We start from the raw sequence: 21,560 nt of genomic DNA on the forward strand, positions 1-21,560 counted from the left end.
TTGGGCGTGCCTGTGAGATATCAGGTGTGCAAGAACAAAGCAAAAAGTGATAAACCATAACAGTTGTTTACACTAGATATAATTAAAATGGTATTCAGATAATTTGCCTATCAGTTTTAGATCATTACATTGGACAGAAGGCTACTGGTTTTGTTGCTTAGCAACATGTGATCGTTTCAAGAATTAAGTTGGCGGAGGCGAGCTGCAACATTATTTCTTCATTTAATGCAACAATGATTTTGTCTGGGAATTCCCCGCCCCTTCACTGCATTTCATTTGCTCAGTTAGTCTGGCAAACTACTAAATGGAGGTCCACTTCACTCACGTAATTGGACACGCCTTTAACCAATCAGACCAACGATACTATACAACGATACAACGATAGGTAATAAAGCAAACACATATTTTTTCTGTATGAATTGTTTCAGAGCAAGTTTCTGTTTTATTTTCAAAGAAAACTTGCCTTTGAAATCATCTAAGACAGCCGCGAGAGCAGTTTATAGTTTGCTGTGCTTTTCTATTAGGTTTCGCTTTTGATACTAGACGTGGTTATTTTAAATCCGCCAATGGCGCGCCAGGTAGCCAAAAAGCCAGTTTGTGATTGGTCCCAGAGATCCTGAGAATGCTGTAATGAACGGCTGTGCAATCTTTACCAGACCCTTTTCAGAGGCAAAATCAAATTGGCCGGAGAAGAGGGGCGGGACTTCCCAGACAGACTAACAATGATTTCCTTAATAACATAATAACTGTTGCATAAGAGCAATATCAAACCGGAAGTTGTGGCGACTGGCGACTGCAATGGCCAACTCACTGAGAATATGCACTACATCACATCAGATTTTCAAGCAAAGGGACGCACCACCATAAGGAGGCAGCCATAAGACGGCCACAAACCTAGCTGGCTGTTTTTGTATGTTCCTCTCCCGATACATGTGCCCTGAAAAAAATTCCAGACTTAAATTACCTACTTTTGACTCCTTTGCATTTAGCATTTGCATTATCTTTAGCCAGCTATCTTGCCGTGATCTGTCACTGATCGACAAACTGAATAGCATAAATAGCATTGGGTGCAATCATCTTCATATCGGGATAAACTGATCCTACCTTCTTTAGTAGGCCTGTGGTGGCATGTAAGTCTACTAACTGGGATGCATTCCATGCTTTTTTAAACTGCTTACACACTGAAACCTGTCAGTCAGAAACATCTGTAAACCTATAAGCTAATTCTCAGCCTTTCAATTTCATTAAACACTTTTTGCATAGTTCCCTTTGTAAGACACAATGATCAGTCCCTGAGCACGTTGCCCTTCAACATGCAAGACACACATAGGCCTGGTTGTGATTTTGAAGGGACATGGGAGATTGGGCACAGTCAGAAAAGACTAAGTTGACAAAACACCTTAACATCTACAGCTAGCTAAATAGCACACACTCATTATTATTAAGTTACTGGCTAGAAAGTTGTTAAAATTGACTATCCATTCATCTGCAGGGACAAATTAAACAGTTTCCATTCCTAGTTCAGTCAATAACAGATTCTCACTAACCATTGTTTTGTTTTTCTACTACCCCTCCTATCGCCTGCACTTTCAATTCAAGTACTATGACAGACAGTTGTGCAGTGTTTCATTGTGTTTCATGGTGCTACACTGTAGCCTAATAATGAAGCTCAGAGCAAGCTAATGTTAAGGGGACCCCATGTGGGGTCCAGGAGTCAGGACATGTCATTGAAGTCTTCTGTATGAAATCATAGATTTCAAGGGGGCGCTCACGGAATTGTAATTGCTGTGGAATAACGTCAACAGCTGTCCTTGGTGGCCCCCTTCCAGCTTGAGACTGTCCGATCCCGGCTGGGGATGTACGCTTAAGATTTTGATGGGGCAGGCACATCCAGGCACACCCATGGATACACTAGTGACACACACACACTCACACACACACACACACACACACACACACACACACACACACACACACACACAAACAGACACACATGCACACACAAACAGACACACATGCACACACACACACTCACACATAAGTAGACTCTTTACAAACAATTTTCTCCATCACAGATGGCAAGTACAAATCAGATAGTTTGAACCCATGCAATTCGTCAAACACACAAACACACATATGCTCACACAACAATAACACACTCACAAACATACACACACACACACACACACACACACACACACACACACACACACATACAGTGGGGTTGTTATGCTTACCCTCCCAGCCAGATTTCACACTTTCAACACACACACACACACACACCACACACACACGCACGCACGCACGCACGCACGCACGCGCACGCACACACACACACACACACACACACACACACACACACACACAGATCCACAAATGTGAGAGGAGAGAAAACACAGATATTTACAGAAAAATCAAAGTATCACTGGACAGAGACAGACAATTTTGAAATAAAACAATAGAATCAGAGCGAAGAGAGAGAGAGAGAGAGAGAGAGAGAGAGAGAGAGAGAGAGAGAGAGAGAGACGCAACACAAAAAATAGCTCACAACTATAATAGTTTCAATTAATTTATGAGGAAAAAGACAAATACACATTCATCTGGTTCTGTTTCCAGCTGGGATGACTGCAGTGCAGAAATTAATTTGCTAACTCTGGTCATGTGGTAAGGGAATTCAAATTCAAAACAGGAGATGGCAATGCACACAAACACTCCAGGGTACTCTCCAGTGATGAGAGCTTCAACTGTAACCTTTCTTAATGCGTTCTAAATGTCAGCTCAATCAATTCCACATCAAAGAGCGCTGTACTAAGGTGTGCATGTGTGTGTGTGTGTTTCTGTGTTTGGTCGTGTATGTGTGTGTGTGAAAGCGAGAATGAGTGTCCTTGACCTATATAAGAAGACTAACCATAATTTTTAGGTTCTTGGTCTTAACATATGTATACATATGTCCTCACCCCGCCACAGAATAAAATGCCACTTTGACAAAATCAGGTGGTTGTTTGGCAACCATAAACACATTACAGATCCTACAAACAATGCGATCTCTGTAAGGATGACTGATAACAGCTCACTGATGTAGCGGCCCAATCAGAATGATTGATCACAGTGTGTGATTATTTTCTTAAGAGGCCTCTATATTTAGAGAGAAAGAGAGTGAGTGAGAAAGAGAGAATAAAAGAGAGAGAAAGAGAGGTGAAGAAAGGGGGAGAGAAAGGGTAATTAGAGCTGTGTATTGAACCTAGGATGCACCCAAAGGATCTTAATATCATGACAAATCTTCACAGGTGTGTATTGTGCTGAGCTCACAACGGATCTATGTAGGTAATTATACGCTGTGTGTGCTTGACTGTGTTTGTGTGTGTGTGTGTGTGTGTGTGTGTCAACCTGCCTACCTGTTTTACCACCCTTTATAGAATGATAAGAACATTACAGTAATATGCTTTTGATGAATATGATGCATTTATTTCTATGTGCATTTGTCTTGTATACAAATATGTTCTGTATTATTTATTATTAGAACTACATTCATACCTCACAATTAAGACAAATTCCATGTGGTGTATGGTACTTTGGACACTGTTCTTTGAACCACTTAATAACAGTGTTACATTACATAGACCAAAGAGTAAAGTACACACAAAGTGTTTGTGGTAAAGTGTTTGTGTGTGTGTGTGTTAATTAATACTGCTATGGAAGAGGTGCTACCAAAAGATGTGACTATGTTTAAGCATTCATGCATATTGCATGATGTATTTTGTAGCACCCCTGATGTTGTGCTTTCAGACAAAGGTCAAAAATAAGTGTTTTATCTTTTAAGTTATGTTGTGATACTGACCTATATGGCCGTCCCCCGACCTAAGCTTAGATCCATGGGTGACCGCGCCTTTGCTGCTGCAGCCCCTAGACTGTGGAATAGCATTTCCCTCTCTATTAGATCTGCCCCCTCTATTCAATCTTTCAAGTCCAGGCTCAAAACACACTTTTATTATTTAGCATTTGGATCCTCCAGATCTGAATTGATGATTTGCACACTTGTACTGTGTATATAGATGCTTATGTGGGTATTTTGTTTCTGTTTTTATTTGATTCTATATTTTATTGTGATTGCATATTGTATTGCTCTGGTTGTACAGCACTTTAATGTGAGTTGTTTTTAAATGTGCTTAATAAATACATTTGACTTGACTTGATTTGACTATATATGGACATAGACTTCTCTGATAAACAAATCAAGTACCAGCCCTTACTAGCAAATATCAGTAAGCTGTGGCATGTCATTGGTGGTATTGACATTTGGCATCCTTGGGCATGTTCCCAAACTAACAATTGATAGTTTTCAGTGACGTCAATACAATTGTAAGCTGGCGGGCAAAAGGAACAGCGAAACAGTGGACAACTTCGAGCAGTGCCTACTCAACTACGATTGCCATCAACCACAGACCATACCACTATAGCCAGACAGAAATATTCAGAAGGGAAAACAAATTAGGAACTTGTCATACATGTACTGCAGCCGTCCTGACATTTTTATTTCGTTAACCTCCCCAAAGTCCCTGTCTGAGCTCCAGTGTGGAGATATTTACATCTATAGGAAATCCGTCCACATACACATCTCAAAAACTGAAAGCCTACAAAAGCACAGATAGTTATTTAATTTTCAGAAGTTGTTGGGTTCAAAACGATGTCGTCTGGAAGGTGAAACGAAAAAACATCTTCATAATCAGAGCAAATGAGTGCCATTTAATAGCTAGGTACCAGTTAGCGAGGTACCTGCTGTAAGCTAGCAGCCGTTAGCCTACCCAACGATGTTCTTTATTATTTGACCCAATTCTCTGGTTTAAACAAGCACGAAAGCCTTCTCTAGCCTTCTCTTCCCATATATTTTCTACTGACATTGTAGTATTACTAGTTGAATGACAAAATACACTACCTAGCCTACTTACTTGCTTAGGTACTTACCATATCAGCAGCTGGGTAATCCAATTTGAATCGTGTTCATGCTTTGTTTCTTGTCTTTATTACTTGATTTATTCCCATTTTAGGCAGTTATTCTGATAAATTAGGCGACCAGAACAGGGTGACTGCTTTTATTTCCAGCTCCAAAAGTAAGGCTACTTTACTGTGTGTCCAAGAAAAGTTTACCCAGAAGGACGTGTCTACATACAATCAGCTGGCAGCCACAGCGAAATATACAGCCGCGGAAAAAATTAAGAGACCACTTCAAAATTATCAGTTTCTCTGGTTTTACTGTTTATTGGTATGTGTTAAAGTAAAATGTACATTTTAGTTTTACTCTATAACCTACTGGCAACATTCCTACCAAATTTCAAATAAAAATATTGTCATTTAGATCATTTATTTGCAGAAAAATGACAATTGGTCAAAATAGCAAAAAAGATGCAGTGTCTTCAGATCTCGAATAATGCAAAGAAAACAAGCTCATATTCATTTTTAAACTACACAATACTAATGCTTTAACTTAGGAAGAGTTCAGAAATCAATATTTGGTGGAATAACCTTGATTTAAAATCACAACTTTCATGTGTCTTGGCATGCTCTCCACCAGTCTTTCACATTGCCGTTGGGTGACTTTATGCTACTCCTGGCGCAAGAATTCAAGCAGCTCGGCTTCTTTTCATGGCTTGTGACCATCCATCTTCCTCTTGATCACATTTCAGAGTTTTTTTTATGGGATTCAGGTCTCGAAATTGGGCTGGCCATGACAGGGTCCTGATCTGGTGATACTCCATCCACACCTTTACTGGCCTGGCTGTGTGGCATGGAGCATTGCCCTGCTGGAAAAAACACTTCTCAGAGTTGGGGAACATTGTCAGAGCAAAAGGAAGCTTGTTTTTCTTACGGGACAACGTTGTACTTTGCCTGGCTGAGGTTTGTAAAAGACCATAAGGATTGAACCAAAGTGGACTGGAGGGTCTCCTAGTTCGTCTTCTCTGATGAGTCCAATTTTCAGCTTTGCCCAACACATGGTCGTCTGATGGTTAGACAGAGACCTGGAGAGGCCTACAAGCCACAGAGTCTTGCACCTACTGTGAAATTGGACTCATCAGAGAAGACGAACTAGGAGACCCTCCAGTCGGCTTTGGTTCAATCCTTATGGTCTTTTACAAACCTCAGCCAGGCAAAGTACAACGTTGTCCCGGAAGAAAAACTTGCTTCCTTTTGCTCTGACAATGTTCCCCAACTCTGAGAAGTGTTTTTCCAGCAGGGCAATGCTCCATGCCACACAGCCAGGCCAGTAAAGGTGTGGATGGAGTATCACCAGATCAGGACCCTGTCATGGCCAGCCCAATTTCGAGACCTGAATCCCATAAAAAAAACTCTGAAATGTGATCAAGAGGAAGATGGATGGTCACAAGCCATGAAAAGAAGCCGAGCTGCTTGAATTCTTGCGCCAGGAGTAGCATAAAGTCACCCAACGGCAATGTGAAAGACTGGTGGAGAGCATGCCAAGACACATGAAAGTTGTGATTTTAAATCAAGGTTATTCCACCAAATATTGATTTCTGAACTCTTCCTAAGTTAAAGCATTAGTATTGTGTAGTTTAAAAATTAATATGAGCTTGTTTTCCTTTGCATTATTCGAGATCTGAAGACACTGCATCTTTTTTGCTATTTTGACCAATTGTCATTTTTCTGCAAATAAATGATCTAAATGACAATATTTTTATTTGAAATTTGGTAGGAATGTTGCCAGTAGGTTATAGAATAAAACAAAAATGTACATTTTACTTCAACACATACCAATAAATAGTAAAACCAGAGAAACTGATAATTTTGAAGTGGTCTCTTAATTTTTTCCGCGGCTGTATATATATTTTTTTTAATCAGCTGGCGGTAGCGGGTTTTAAATGCGATAAAAAACTAAATCCGGGCTGGTCTCCTCGCCGATTTAATTCTGCTTCATCTCAACTGCAACAGGCAGCCTTGCTGTGTGTGTGTGTGTGTGTGTGTGTGTGTGTGTATGTGTGTGTGTGTGTGTGTGTCTGCTCCATCTCAGCTGTAACAGGCAGCCTTGCTGAGTGGCGCAGGTGATGTTTCGTGTACCAATGAGTGTCAATTTAACCTCTGGAAACATTTGAATCCCTTTTGTTGGCAATGTGTGTGTATTGTGTTCATGTTAATTGTGCATTTATATTGATGTGTGTACATGCAGTAGGATGAGTAGCAGTGGTAGTAGAGGTCTTTGTGTAGAGCAAGGGTTTTCAACTGGCTTTGTCCCAGGGACCACCATTCTGACTAGAAAGTAATCCGGGGCCCACTGGTCTGTGCTCGCGTGCGTTCGTGCGTGCGTGCGTGTGAGGAGAGACGTGTCAGTGTGAAATCTGGGCATGGTCCATTCGTGGTGAAATGGTAGACAGCGACAGTCTAGTATCATTATCTGATCCAACCCTCGCCCTGTACTTATTCTTCAAGTACACCAGTATAGAAAAAACACTGTCACACAGGTAGATAGTTGGAAAGGGCAAAATATACCTCATTGCTTTTGCAGAAAACTCTGGAAATTCTGTCTGGCAACTTTTGAAATATGAAAATCATGTAACTTAAATCATCTGTTGTATGTACTCAATAGGCTTGGCATTCAAGAAAACGTGATGTGTCTCCATACGCCGCAATATGGCTGAAACACACCAAACGCGTTTCTGAAAACGTGACGGTACCAAAACCATTGTTTCCTATGGTGCGGTACGCCTTTCAAGCATTTTTAGGTGCGCTTAAAAGTTGAAATATTCTCAACATTTCAGCACAAGGCTTATCAATGGCACACTCGGCCAGGCAGGTTGCCTGCGGCTGTTTTGCCCGTTGCACTTTGCCAAGATATTTTTGAAGTGTTTTAGAAACGCGTTTGGTGTGTTTCAGCCCATAGTTTCGACGGCTTCATGGCTTCATTTGACAGTAATGTTGAACACATAAAACACAGTGATACCTCCTCTCCTGCTCTGTCTGTTGTCACTGTTAATTCGTAATTGATGTATTCCTCATTGTATTTTCTTTTCCGACTTTGTTCCCCTGTATCCTGTGGCGGTGAAGCTTTGTTGGAAGCCTGTCCTTGTCCCTATACCGTGGCAGACCCTCTGTTACTCTCCTCACTAAAAACCGATCTATTGGTGCTTCTGACTAACTCGACGTTAGAGCGAAATGTTAGCTTAGGACAGTAGATAACTTCAGTCGTTCACCAAATGTATTACTTTTTCGACTGAACTTCAAAAGTACATGTAGGCTATGCTTTACTGCAGGTGAGTTTAACTTTGCCCGCCAGACTGTACGTTACGAATATAATGCGTATGGCGTGAAGTTAGGGACGCAATGCATTAACATTTGCAAAGCACAGACTACCATAGGTGCAGTGTACCTACATTCTGTCAGCGTGAATCTCCTTTAGACACATTTTTCTTATTTTAGATATTTTTCACGATATTTAAGAAAAATCTGGAAATGTGTTGAAATATCAAGCGAATTTATAAAATAAAATAAAATCAATGGTGAACTGATCAACATAGGCTCATGTCGCAGACCCCCTGCAATGCCGCCGCGGACCACCAGGGGGCCGCGGACCCCGGGTTGAAAACCCCTGGTGTAGAGTAAACCTGTGTATTTAAGTGTGTGTACACTTCAGTGTCTTTGTAATTTGATTGTGTGTGAGTGTGTGTGAGTGTGTTGTGGTGTCTGTGTGTAGTGGTTTGTGTGCGTGTTGTGGTGTGTTCGTAGTGTTCATTTGAGTGTCCAGTGTAGTGTGTGTGTGTAGTGTTCATTTGAGTTACCAGTGCAGTGTGTGTGTAGTGTTCATTTGAGTTACCCCTGCAGTGTGTGTGTAGTGTTCATTTGAGTTACCAGTGCAGTGTTTGTGTAGCTACTGCAGCTCTAAGCCTGAGAGATCCAATCTGCTTTGGTTTCCTGCAGGGACCCTCTGCCTTTCCCTAAGCAGACTGTCACAGATCCCATCACACCTCTCACCTCACAACACAGCATATCTCTCTCTCTCTCTCTCTCTCTCTCTTTCTCTCTCTCTTTCTCATTCCCTCTTTCTCTCTCTCTCTGTCTCTCTCTCTTTCTCATTCCCTCTTTCTCTCGCCCTCTTTCTCTCTCTCCCTCTTTCTCATTCCCTCTTTCTCTCTCTCTCTCTCTCTCTCTCTCTCTCTCTCTCATTCACTCTTTATCTCTCTCTCTGTCTCTTTCTCTCTCTTTCTCTCGACTACATCGCTCCACACCTTACCTACGCCAACACCATATTATGAGAACATATCACCAACTGAATATCAGGTCATTGAATATCATCAGCTACCAAGAACAGACCCTTGTTTATTTTGACCCTGTTTACCTCCATTTATGAGTGAAAATGCTGATGTTACCAGTAACTTCAAATAAAGCATGTTAAACTCTGACCCTTGATTCCTTGAGGAAAAGAACCTTCATTGATCCATATAATGATTCATTAAAGGCTTTTCAAAAGTCAAAGTATCTCCCTCCTCTCCTCTCTCACCTTCTCTCCCCTCGCTCCTTTCTCTCGACTTTCCCTGTCCTTTTCTGTCATTCTGTCTTTTTCCTCTCACTTTGCTATCTTTCCCTTCTGCTCTTTCTCTCTGTGTGTGTCTCTGTCAGCTCCCTCTTGCGCTCTCTCTCTGCTCCCTGTCTTTCACTCTTTTTCTTTCCCTATCACACTCTTTCTCTCTGGGTCTGACCCACTCTTTCCCACTATCTCTCTCCCTCGCCCCCCCCCCTATTTCTGTATCCATTTTCCTCTTGTGTCTCTGTTGGCAGTCCTCTCCATGCTACTCCCTCTCTCTCTCTTTCTTTCTATCTCTCTCTCTCTCTCTCTCTCTCTATACATCCTCCTTTTTCTTCTCTTTCTCTTGATATTATTCATTTTTTTCATTCCATATTTCCCCTTCCTCTATGCCTATCAATCTAGCTCAATCCTGCAGGCTTTACTGGTGTGACAAAAACACACTTTTGCAATGCAAAGCCACTTTTGCATATCTGTCTGGCTATTTCCTTCTCTCTTGGGTTTTTCTGAATCCATCTCTTCCTTTCTTTTGTTTTCTACCTCTATTTCGGTCGCTCTTTTTTCCTCCCCTCTTTCCTCCTCTCCTCCCCCTCTCCCCTCCTCTTCTGCCCTCTCACTGTCATGGCTTTTCTCCTAGTCTCTTCTCTCTCCATGCCTTTTCTCCTTTTTCTCCTCTGAACACAGTCTATCACACACACACACACACACACACACACACACCACACACACAGAGACACACACACACACACACACACACACACACACACACACACACAAACACACGCACAGACACACACACACACACACACACAGAGACACACTCCAGCCTTAGCAGCCAGACACAGAGGGAGTAAAGTATTAATAGTCGTTGGATTTATCACTGTTCCCATCCACAGCTATAGCGAGTGCTGTGCTGCGCTGGTGTCAGAGGACCCGCACTGTGATGAAGTATCTGCCGGCTCGATCTGGACCCAGACGGGCCGGGCCGGTCTGGTTTGGGTCGGGTCACTGTGGGTCGATTGTGAACCATCTCGCCAATGGCTACATCGATTCTTACACACCTCATAACCAAGATGTAGTGATTTTAAACAAGGCCTATTGGGAACTGAGTAATCCCTCCTCTGTCCAGTATGCTTATTTATAGTCTGCCATAGAATGGTCAGAGGTTATAATCAATGATCCAAAATAATAGTTTTTATATCCTGTGTTATTGATCTTAGCATATGATCAGTCTCTTTTTTCTTTGCTGCAAAGATAATCTGCATGTTGCTTGAACCAAAAACCTTATTTCTTAATGTATTATTTTCATGTTGTTTGACATTATCTGAATCTCTGTAAACATGGTCAAATATTCACAAATGTGTCTAGTGGATGTGATGTGCCTCTCGCCCCCTATTGTCCTCTCTTTTCCGCAGTTGTTTTTGCATGAATATCCCCCATCTCTTCTCAGGGAAACATGTAGTAGAGTAAAACACCTGGTTCCAGGAGAGGAAGACTGTGAGGGAGGGAGGGAGGGACAATGCATTGTTGATTGCCTCTGTGGAATATGGTGTGTGCCATGATTGCTGTGAGATGATATGTGATTGTTTGGTGATTGCAGAAATTCCCACTCTCGTACAGCCAGGGACAAACACAGTAATTCAAACACACACACACACACACACACACACACACACACACACACACACAGGATACGGTAAGAGAGAATGTAAAATGTAGACGTTTGGCTTCTGGATTACGACTTACATGCCGAATATTTTTAGCCCTTTTCTCCTCCCTCTCCTCTCCCTCTCTCTACACCCAGCCTCTCCTCTTTCTCCCAGTGGCTTAGACAGAACATCCTCATTATCAATGAAACAAATCCATCTGGAGCAGCTAAAACTAGGAACTAGGAGAAAGGTGCAGCTTCCTCAAACTAAACTCATATTACTGACTCTTTTTTTCAGCGTTCTGCAAATCTGTCAGTTTGTGTATATTGCAATCATCATCAGCTCAAACAATATTTATCTAGAATGAGAGTAGATCCACACTAGATCAGGGAGAGATCTACTCTAGAGCTGATATTTGGAATAATCATATTCTGCAATGGGAGTGGATCATAACACTGTAAACAGTGGATAAAGGATAGGTGCTGTAAGGTTATCATTAAATGCAGTTAGGTTCACATCTACCTGTGTGTGTGTGTGTGTGTGTGTGTGTGTGTGTGTGTGTGTGTGTGTGTGTGTGTGTGTGTGTGTGTGTATTTGTATCATACATCCCTTTATTTTTGGTTTAATTGAAGAGGGTGTTTGTTCTCAGTGCAAAACGGTTGCATTTCAAAACAAAAACAAAGCGTACAACACCTCAAACAAGGAAGTCTCTCTTTCATGGTGTTCTACCCCATGAGCCTTTGAAGTGGAAGTGTAGCATTCCTCTATGAGGCCAGCAACAGATCACACCCATCCCAGCCGCTTCCTGATCTCACTGATAAAGTGCTTGTTTTATCTGGGGCCCCTCTTTTTCACGAGCTGATTATCATCCGTCTCCACATTTCATCCCCATGAAACTGAGCTTTTTTAAACCTGCAGGTGAGAGGAGAGGGAGTGGGTGGAGGAAGAGTGGTGGAGGGGGTTGCAGGGGGAGAGAGAGATCAGACAGCCAGACGTTTTTTTTCTTTTTGATACTGACTGTGGCATAATTCAAGCATTTCAATCAGGAACTATTTTTAACACCACTATCTGATAAACTGGGGTCCTGTGGTGCTGCCACTGGCGCTCTACCTCTACCTCTATCCCATCCTCTATGTCTCCTCCTTCCAAATCCACCTAACCTCTCTACCTCTCTCTCGAAATATGTTACTCTATACTCCTTCCATCTGCATCAACGTAAACTTGTGCATTAACCAATTGCACTTATCCTTTCTATACTCTTGCTCTCTGCATTAATGTAAATGAGTGAAGTGTCCAACAGTACCAGTACTTATCCTTCAAATGATATACACTCAAATTAATTTCACATAAAATAATGTGATAACATAATCACAGACACAAATGATGGCCAAGAATGCAAACCCAGAAGGCAATGGGGTGAGTTTCCATTGGTGATATTTCTTTTCTTGAAATGACTGGAGCAAATGGAGAATCAATCCTGACTGTTTGTTATTTCTCACAGTGAGCACACACCTAATAGAAAAGCAGAAGAGGTTTCATCTGAGTGGGAACCAGTCTATAATATTAGCTGGGGTCAAAAACCTGGAGTGATGGTGGAGATATTTATTGAAGCTCTTATCCGTGTGTGTGTGTGTGTGTGTGTGTGTGTGTGTGTGTGAGTGAATAAAATAATATATGAATGTGTGTGTGAAAATGTGTACTGTATGTCTATATGTGTAAACAACGATGCTTGCATGAATGTGATCATTTGTATGTGTGTGTGTGTGTATGTAAACATGAATGTATGTGTGTGTGTGTGTGTGTGTGTGTGTGTGTGTGTGTGTGTGTGTGTGTCTTTGTGTATAAGGAACAGCTGCCTCTCAGATAGCTCAGACAAGGACTGTTCCCAGACAGAGCCTGTAGGGTGTGGAGCCTGAAAAAGGGAGCGCAGCATGAAGCCTTCACACTTGCCCTAAATATACACCCCTGTTGTCTAAAGAGATGTCACCCACACATGCACACACACACACACACACACACACACACACACACACACACACACACACACACACACACACACACATACTCTAAAAGTATTGGAGCCACAGAGACACCACCTCTACAACTTTTAATGGAGAAATTACAAGCACACACACATGCTCGTACCCACATTTCAAACACACACACACACACACAAACACACACACACACACATGCACACACACACTTCTCAAACACGTATATCCTCACCACTGTGTGTTTGCTCTGTGCCAGCTTTATTATATGCAAATCTCTCAGTAGATAAATGCAGACGCCATACACAGTTCTCTAAATCTGACAAGAGTTACTTCCTACTAATAATGAAGAACTGCACACACTCACAGACCCGTTCTGATCTTCCCTAAAGAAGCATAAACAAATACTCACATACAAACACACACACACACACACATACATACATAGCTACAAACACACATACTTATATACATACATACCTACATACACACACACACACAAACACACACCGGACACACATACATATACACACGTTCATACAAACATACGTACATTCTTAACACAGTGAAGGTTCATGTACGTACAGAGACTGTGGAAAGACCTCACAACCAAATTGCTCCTCATCCACCATGCCTGGGAAGACCTCTCAGATCACAGGGCATGGTCAGAGAGCTGGAGACCTACAGTCCACATCAGCGGCTTATCCGGTGGACATCTGGACAAACACATTAAAGGAGAAAAGTCTCTTTCTCACAGAGTAGAGGGGGAGGCTTATGAGCAGTAAAAAGAAATATATTTGTACATTAATTATGCTCTTGTCTTTGTCTATAATATTTGGGAAAAAAGCTATCTGGCGAAAAAACATAGAAAATGGCAAAAGACTGAAGTGTACAGGAGATGAGAGAGGGAAATAATGGAATGAGAGAAGAGGAGAAGAAAAGAGGATGAAATGAGAGGATGAGAGAAGTTTGTGATAATGTGCTGCACTGTATGCTAAGCTAGCAGTACAGGATGAGCACTGAGAGCTGGATGACAGGCTGGGATAAATTAAATCCCCACACTACCATGTGATGGTACCCCCCCCCCCCCCCCACACACACACACACACATACACAGAGAGTATAAACTATACTGTACAGCCGCACAAAATGCCCCCATATACAACACAATAACACACAACTACTTAGGCAAACACTCATCTACTCAGTTTACATCAGCTGGGACAAATACTTGAGGAGAATTTGTCATGAAAGTGAAACATCATAGTAAACCCTTTATCCTTATTGCACAGGATGTGAACACAGATAGACATTAATGCACACCACACAATTTGGCTGATCTCACAAGTTAGTACAACACAGATGCACTCATGTTTTACAGACCAGAATGTGTTACTAGTGTGTTTTCACAAGATTGCACTATTAGACTGACTAGAAAGCCCCATGGAATCACCTCGGCAAAAATTACATATGCAGTATATTTCCATCATGGATATGCAACAGATTAGTGTGCTATATTAAACCTCAAAAATGTCACTGGAATGCAAATGTTTTGTGACTCCAGTTATGACATTTTGAAAAAAGAAAATCCCACTGCTTTGAACAAACCCCTTCAAACCAATTCTCAAGATCATTTAATGTGTGTTATACAAGTCACAACTTAACATTCTGCATGAGACATGATGCCAATTATGAACTGTGCGTGCAGTCAGCGTGGTGGAGAGGAAATACTGCTTTGACATGTCTGAGCTAGACCAAACCGAGAAGCAGATTGCGCCTTCAACAGAAAAGGTCACCAGGTCAAGGATTTGCATTCAATTAGCATAATCGTGTCTACAAACGAGGAGTCTGTCTGTGAGATGAGATTTCTTTTCTATGCTCCTGCTGCTGCTGCTAGCTTCGGTCTCTATTCACAGAGGTGGAGAAGTGTGCTTTTGATGTCAGCAGATGCAAAATGGTTGGGGTCTTTTTTCCTGGGCTAGCCTTTATTCAGTTCCACAAACACTAAAAATTCCATTTTAATAATGTCTTATTCTCCTGTATGTCTTTGTCTGATGATTTTTGGGTTGTAGCTTACCATGTAAAAAATGGAGCAGCGTTGAAGAATAAAATAGGTTGATGGAGTCAAATGTTGTGTCCTGATGCCCTCTAGTGGTTCTGATACACACACATATACACACACATACACACACACTCATACACACACACACACACACACACACACACACACACACACACACACACACACACACACACACACACACACACACACACACACACACACACACACACACACACACACACACACACACACACACATCTGCAAATTAAAAAAGTTAAGAAATGAAGTACATGTTAAAATGTAAACATACACTTTAGTAGAGCAATGCTGAAATGAACACACACATGTTATACATATATACATAACAATTATTTTTAAATTTGGGGTATTTCATGCTCACTACTGAAACACATGACTATGTAGCAAAGTGCTACATTTTTCATGAAATGTCCTACCTTGAAAAGATGAAAAGAAAGTTGAATATTTGTTTTCATAATAATAATACATCTTATATATTATTTATGTATTCATTCGTATGTATTCATGGCTGAACTTTATTTACAGAGAAACTACCAATATGGTACACTCACGTGCTGTACATTCTTGGTCAACCATATGATGTAAAGTGAGAGTTCATGGGGCTGAGGAACAGTGACAAAGATGTAGGGACCAGGAACTGAGCTAGGATTATTGTTTTTATGGTCTCGAGTAGTGTAGAGTCATTAGAGACGGTCAGTGCACTTCAAAGTAGGCTACATCAGCATCCTAATCCAAAGACCTAAGGTCAAAAACCGTTGAAAAAAGGTGTGGGAAATGTATAGTATGATCATAAATGAGTCCAAGAGTGATATCTAAACCGCTTGGTGGTGCTAAAAACAACAGCATTGCCTTGCAGACCAAAGCATAGAAACAAACGAATATTTTAACTAGATCTGACTGACAAAGCATGAAAACAAAGTAATTCGTTCTTCAAATTAACTTTCCATAAAACTATAGTTGTTGCATAGGGAAACTTTAGCCACAGTAACTGTCAGTTGCACCTAAAAGCCTAAGTTTTCTAAATTACTTTCTTAAAGTGCATATAACAGACGTAACAACAACAGCATCTCATTATCCAGCACAGGCAGCGTTCAGTCCGAAACCAAATCCAGTTCCACCTAGGACGTTTGGAATGTTCTCCGGGTTTTGCGTTTGCTCCTCTCCCCCTGCTGAGGAGTTCGAGTTTTGAACCTCTTGTTTCAAAAAATGGGGGGAAGGACAAGAACAGTACGAGGACCTGCATGTAGCATCCCTTGAATAAACAGCCATCAGAACAACAGAACGTAGGCGATATTGGGTCGAACGCATGGAATGGGGCTGCTTGAAATGGACATAGAACTATTTGGAGCTTTATACTTTTAAGGTTGAAGTTTTAAAGAATGCCTTTTCATAAACGTATAGTAAATCCCCAGCGAGTTTGCAGGTTGAATGAAGAAGGATTTATTGCGGGACGTATTTACCTTGCGGATGGGCAAATAGAGACTAGCAAAGTTTTTAAACCCCCGACATTTACATCACTAGAGGACGTAAATTGTCAGACTTTTACTAACATACTCCATCAACTCTCCGATTTATCTCGACACGCTACCTGCATATTTTCGGAGATTCAGACGGAGGCGGCTTCGGTGGTGAACAGGGCAGCCAGACTTCAACTTCGACTGGACTCCCTAGAAAATGCTGCTCTCAAACTCGATCATAGGACAATTAAATTACGTGAGTTGACTTTCTTTTAATAAGTTTGCTTATTCTAAACATAAGTGTATAAAAGAAAATGTTCAAAACGAGCAAATGGATGAGTCTGAGGAGTTGCGTGTCCAAGTGTAATACACATGTGGCAAAGAGTAGGTATAATGTGAGGTTAAGAGTGTCTCCTAACAAAGGTAGGTAGAATGTGAGGTTAAGAGTGTCTCCTAACAAAGGTTTCTGAAGCTTATAGAGACCTATAGCCAACACAAAGCCATACACACACACACACACACACACACACACACACACACACACACACACACACACACACACACACACACACATCTACACTCTTGGGCAAATACAGTTTACTGAATCATTTAGTTTTTCCAATAAGATTCTGTGTTGCCATTTGATACAGTGATGCACGTTTTTAAGAGTTCTGAATCGTCCTCAACTTTCTTACTACGTTTTCTCAGTCAGTTTCTACAGAAAAGGAAGTAAAATATCGCCAATGATGGAGATTAGGTGTAGAGTTTATATTTAACCTGAGGTAAAATTGATCGACAAAAGGAGCACGACCTGTCAAACCTGATGGATAAGTCTCACGTTGATTACATGTGAGAAAGTGGCCTGAGGGTATAATGCTTTAACCGATTGGGTGACTACACCGGGGGCCTTGTGCAGTGAGAATAATTCGAAATATTTAAATAAATAGTTAGCTCATATTTCTTTCTTTTTTTAATTCTTGATTTCCTGGCATTTTCTCAGTTTCTATTCTCTGAGTTTCCTTTTCTTGCATAGAAAATGTAGGCTACCAAATGGTTTGGTACCAGCCACCTGTTTAGTTTTGAACTGGACACAGCAACCTACATTTATTGGTCTCGAGGGAAATATGTTGTCCTAATAACGACATTCATGCAGATTCTTTTCACATGTAGGCCATTATGTAATTTGAATTGACCATTCATTAATCAAACTATATGTATTTCTCCATGAAGTCCCATTTTCTTTACATGTAGATCACATAAACAGTTTTATTTTTTTCATAGTGGTGTGGTTTAAAGCCTGATATGTGCACGAAAGTGCTGAGGCAGGACTCAAGCGACCCTGAAAATGGCATGTGATGACTGCTTCAGGGAGGCTGAGTTGAGGAAAAGATGACAAGGGTAGCCTAACTCAGCTAAGCACGGGAGCTGCTGGAGTAGCACACCAGTGTCACCCCCTCACCTGACTGCATGACATCAACAACTTTATTTGAAGCTTTGGGTTCTTGTCTTCAAGGCTCCTTGTCACTGAAGACAGAACATCCCAAATGTCTTAAATGTGATATTTTAGATTTTAAAAGTCATATTTGTAAACTCATTGACTTTGTATATATATGTATACTTATGTGTTCGGCCAGTTTGTCCAGGAAAAACACAACAACAGACAAAATAGCACACGCTTCTTGAATGCACTTAATGCTCACAGACATCTCTTTTTACCAGTATTCTTGGGGTGTTGTTGTTTTGACTTATGTGTAAATAAATACCTATGCCTCCAGATAGGGGTTCCTCATTGTCATCTAATCCCTCACAAATCCATGCCCTGTAGACATGCAACCTGTGGCTAAGAGTATAATACCAGCACTGGTTTGCTGAAACCAGAGGAGGAATGTCCTGTATGCAGAAGAACAAAGTGTTTTGCCCTTGTGCTATCTATGTCGCTTCTGAGGGGAAAGGGATGAGTTCCTCGCTGAAATAGAAGTGGCACTTTCCTCTGCGTCACTTTCTCATCCTCCAAACAGCTTGTTGTATGCCGGGGAGAATTCCGGAGACTTCCTTTTGAAGGTTGCTCCACTTCCTCCATCTAATCTTGACACATAAGCAATAGGTCTAAGGAGAAGAAGAGGAATGATGGTATTTTAGAGTTGGTGAGAAATGACCAGGCTTTGGTTGTTGTATTGATCCACAGATACTCAATAGAATTGTCCTCTGGTGTGGTGCAACTTGAACTGAACTCATGTTCATTTGTTGTATTTCATTGTAAATAGGGATTGTCTATGGAGGTAAGATTTGTCACTGAAATAAAAAAGGCAAGCCGAGTGTCATTATAGATGCAAAATCGGTTGACTGAATTACAGTCACTTAATCCGGTGAAGTGTAGCCTGAACTCTGTTGCTTCGTATCATGGCATGGAAACCGGTGACTTCTTCTTCATGTGAGGTCAGATAAGATCGAGCTAAATAAAACTAAAGCTCCTTTTTATGCCATTCCGTGATGCTATTATATAAGACTAGTCACTTCCCTCTCCTGTAGCAACCCCTACCCACATCCTCCAAGCTCCCCCGACAACCCCCCCCCCCCCCAAACACACACATCTCTTGTCATGTCCCATCTCTTCACTCAGTGAGTGGATTAGGTTCTCATGAGGTCCTAATGACATATTCCATCCCTACGGATCACCACCAGGCTAATAATAGCTGGGAACCATCTAGTGAGTCCCCGCCTGTCACTTTTTTGTCACTGGGAATAAGAGAGCGGAAAGATACCGATGTTCCCAAAACTAGAAGCAAGAGAGTGACAGAGAAGGACAGGTGTTAATGTTCCAAAGCCTTTGTTTTGTTTGCGGCTCCAGTTCTGACAGTTTCCCCCCTGCAGAGGTGAGATCAGGTTGACACACATTATTCCAAGGAATAGTTTCCGTATAACTTTAGGTGTATTTGGAGCTTAGGTATCCCCCTCTCCATTGTTCTGCATGTCACTAAAGCAGTGAAACACAACTGCAATGCTACACCCGCATCACAGTGAAGGGGAAACAGAGTGAGGAGGGGACAAGCCCGGGGCCTTTCTCATCTGCCACTTAACATTTCACTCATGCTCCAGAAGGACGCTTTTTGCCTCGACTTTTGCCCCACGGAGCCCTCTGCTCAGCACAGATGGTGGGAACCGTCCCCTATGTTTTCCCCAGTTGCCCATAACGCCTCCATAACCTGCCTTTCGGGGATAGCAGAGGTCAAATATGGGGCACTTTATATCTGTGGAAATGGGCGATTTTCTTTCTCTGTCTCCCTGTCCCTGTCCCTCACTCTCACTTACACACTTTTCTATGTCACTCAGTCTCTCTCTCTCTCTCTCTCTCACTCTCACCTTTCATGCATGCTTCTTTCTCCCTCTGTTTCTTCATCATTCGGTGTTCAGAGAAAACAAAGACCACTCACTCTGTCTACCCCCCCACCCCCCCAGGTGGCCCCATTCTGTGCTGAGTCCAATGTAAGGTGAGCAGACTAAGCATGCTGAAAGGAGGAAAAACACACAGGATAAGTGGATTCATGTGTGCTCCTGACGCCTCATAGTCATCCTACTTGTACTGCCTGGCACCTACCACACACAGGGGCTCCTGTTGTATGCAAGGATGCTAGGCAATGTTTCAGACATGTTTTTCCATATAAGTGTATAAAAAAAAGATCTGATTTGGCATTAGCTGGCTAACAATGAGCTACACACATGAAGATAAAGCAAAGATTATGCCAACTTACAAAGCATCTGTGTCTTGTTGTATATGATGTTGTAGACTACAAACTTTTTTCTGTGTAAGTGCAGCGTACTGTACCCTACAGAACTTTTTGTGTGTTTGTGCAGCACATAGACTACAGAACTTTGTGTCCTTAATTGTTTGCACATTGCTCTAATGAACCTAATGAAGGATGAATGTTCACAGTAGACACTGTGACCCAAATGCATCATTTGATACTTTGACAGGAGTAATCAGGAGCACAATGCCTGGATCCAATACCAGAATGCCTTTGCACAAATGAATAAATGCTTGGAGTGAAAGAGATCCGTCCGCAATGCTGAAAGCTCTCATTGCAAGTCTGGCGGAGTCGGTTTTAGCCAGGAGAGCCTCTACAGGGCCTTGCCAAGCTCCTTCTGCTCCACTGAAATGTCAGAAAGAGAGAGAGGGGGGCGCAGTATGGTCATTACCTCCTCCCTTACTCCGCAATCATTATTCCCGTCCTGAGCTCAAAGACCTGGGGCCCTCTCCGTATAACAGAGGATGCGGATTTCTTAACCAAAAGTGTTGATGCCCATGCTGAAAGGAACCTAGGCAGCCCCAGGGAAAAGCCTCCGCACTCCTCGCTTCTCCCCCTTCCAGCCCTGCCCACTCCCTGGAGAAAGCCTCACTAGATTTTTCAACCAGAACTGTAACTACAATAAAATGTGTTTTGAGTAGTTCTGCCGGGGTTAGGACCCGGAGGTTCAGGCCTGTGTTAGTGTGTGGTTAACACTGGCCTCATGGAGAGTTGAGCTGAGTGTTGGGGAAAGTTCTCTTCCTGTATTTGTTAGCTTGTTTCCTCAGGAGCTGTATGGTTAGCCAAGGTCGTGTTTTTATCAGCTTGTTTGGTGTGGAAATAAAGTTACAACATGAGTGTTGATGACTCCAATGTAAAAGGAAAGGCTGTGGAAATCTTATTTAAATTCAAAGCACCAAACTAAGCCAGGGTGAATGACATCGGAGATAATTGAGATGTTTCTGTTCTCCTGTACGAAGAACAACAGGACTGTTCTCCATCGTCTTTTTTTTTTGGTTGAACAGCAGTGTGAGTAAATGTTTGGTTTGCA

Source organism: Sprattus sprattus, assembly GCF_963457725.1.
Source record: "Sprattus sprattus genome assembly, chromosome: 13".
NCBI lineage: Eukaryota > Metazoa > Chordata > Actinopteri > Clupeiformes > Clupeidae > Sprattus > Sprattus sprattus.